Genomic DNA, 2,447 nt, shown 5'->3' on the forward strand with positions numbered 1-2,447 from the left:
CGTTACGACACCTTGTGGTGTTGGTACAAACTTGTAGCTTGGGCTAATCATGATCAATCGTTTCATGCAAAACACAGGTGATACTTGTTCGATCACCAATATTATTGAATTGTTTCGTTCATTACGACACCTTGAGGCGTCGGTATAACTGGCAGCTTGTGCTGATCACGATCGAGCGTTCATGCAAACTATTATATTTGAGATTGTTGATTCTAAGTTCATCCAGTAGATGTCATTGCTTCTAGAACTCGTTTACATGTTATAAACGTTCATATGGAATTCGATTGGTTGGAGTTCCTGTTCATTGTTGGATCCTGTTAACTTAGTTAAACTAGTGACTGTATCTATACATCTTGTTTCCCTTGACATCAACTCTTGAAACACAATTCTGAAGAGATAACATAATCTAAATTTCGAGGACGAAATTTCTGTAACAGGGGGAGAATGTAACAACCCGTGATTTACGGCTCTTAACTACGTGATTAACAAGTGATTAACGCGATAATAAATGGTGTTTACAGCGCGAGTTAACTTAATTAGGCCTTTGGAGTGCCTGGGAACGTCTATCCGTCTTTACAGTGCGCGAACGGTGGTTTATAGAGAAACCGGCGAAACGTTAAACGGCAACAGATTTAAACCAAACAGAATACTGACAACACCGACAAATACTAAATTTTTACGATATATTTTAGCTTCGTAGTTAAATTTTAGTGACTACAGTCGAAACCGGATTGAAAAACGGATTAAAAGACGACAGCGATATAACTTTTCGCGGCGTAATCGACGAACGGGCGTGCAAACAACGACTACCGACCGTATTTTGTGTATTTTAATTTTGACATTAAAACGGAGTTCAGAATTTGACAACGGGTCTCGTAGGAATTACGGGCCACTTACACATGGGATTGAGCTTGTGGGCCCCGGGCCCAAGCCCAAGACACACAAGCCTAAACCTACACATAATATAATAGATCTTTACCTTACAAGATCTTATAAAATCATGTTAAAATCTCTACAAGATCTAAGCAAAAGATCTACACAATTAATAGAGATCTTCTTCCAGTGGAAATAGCATTTGACCTGAAGGTATTATAAATACACAAAAGAACATTAATCCTCAAATCTCTATTTAAAGGGACCCCTCATTTGCTGCATACCCACACAACAAACCCACAAATTGCTCTCACTCTCTCACTCGAATACATGTACAGAACACAAACAACCTTTTTACTTTCAAATACCCACACAAATCCTATCCATTTCTTACATTTACTCTCTCCCTCTCGATATTACTTACACAAACACAACCACACTCCCTCATCCTCTTCCCCTCCGATGAAGGTGAACGGCCGGACTCCGGCCAGGCATGGCGGAGCCGGCGGCGGCGGTGGTCATTCCAGCCAAAGACACCCTCAATCACACCCACCTAGCCCCCCCTCTTCAAGCAACAAGACGGACCACCACCACCACAGTTGGGTGGTGGTGAGCGGCGAACCAAACACAGAGAGAGAGAGAGAGCGCCAGAGATAGGAGCAGCACCGCCGCTCACGGCAACGGCGGCGGTGGAGGCGACGACGGGTGTCTCTCGGCGGCGTCACATCATGGTCCGGCGATGGTGATTGTTTGACGGAAACAATGGATGCTGTTTATGTTGAAGACGGTGATGGTGGTGGCTTCGGGTGTTCGACTCAGCTCCGGTGACGGCTGTGGAATAATGGTGGTGCTGATGTTCGGTTTCAGGTATGAGGTTCTAGATTCAGATTCAAGATTTTTTGGTTCCGGTTATGTCGGGCTCGGGTATGTGGTTCTGGTTTCGAGTCATGGTTCGAGACCTGACTCTAATTTGATTTATGGATTTTCGGTTCAGATTATGGTTTCGGGTCAATCCGGGTCAAACCCGGTCAACATATGTTAAGATCAGTCAACAACAGTCAACCCGATCGGATGTGGGTTCGAGTCAACACATCGGGTCTTGCGGTTCGTGGTTCGGTTCGGTTGGCTCAGTTAAACCGAGTCGACTCAGCGGGTCAACTCGGTCAACGCGGTCAAACTGAGTCAACTCAGTCAACCGGTTCAGCGTTCCGACACGAAGAGTGGTAAAGTTTTAACGGCGAATACGTTATTTCTATAAATTTTTATTACATATGTGAAATCGAGCTCACACGAACGGTTTAGTGTTTAGTCTATACTTTGTCGTTTTTACGAAAATTTATATATTAGTGATTGAATATTGTTGAATTTTTGAAATTATAACGACACTTTAGTTGTCGGGGGCGTCCAAAAACAGAGGAAACTCTGTCCGTTTTTCAAGAAAATCCGTAAAAACAACACGCATCTTATTATATAACGAAAACAAATCGGATTCAAACGACTTTTTACTAATGCATGTTATTTCGACGACACTTACAACTTACGAGAACAACGATACGGAAATTATTTTGACAACA

At 43.0% G+C, this 2,447-nt stretch overlaps 1 long non-coding RNA gene across 1 annotated transcript; it reads left to right on the forward strand.

Annotated features, from left to right (window-relative positions):
* The first annotated feature begins 1,162 nt into the window (after nucleotides 1-1,162).
* LOC118491276 lies at nucleotides 1,163-2,238 on the forward strand. The gene is made up of 2 exons (XR_004891103.1): nucleotides 1,163-1,740; nucleotides 1,868-2,238. It is a non-coding gene; the product is annotated as an uncharacterized LOC118491276 (long non-coding RNA).
* The last annotated feature ends 209 nt before the right edge of the window (nucleotides 2,239-2,447 follow it).

The sequence above is a fragment of the Helianthus annuus genome, chromosome 4 (assembly GCF_002127325.2).
Source record: "Helianthus annuus cultivar XRQ/B chromosome 4, HanXRQr2.0-SUNRISE, whole genome shotgun sequence".
Lineage (NCBI taxonomy): Eukaryota > Viridiplantae > Streptophyta > Magnoliopsida > Asterales > Asteraceae > Helianthus > Helianthus annuus.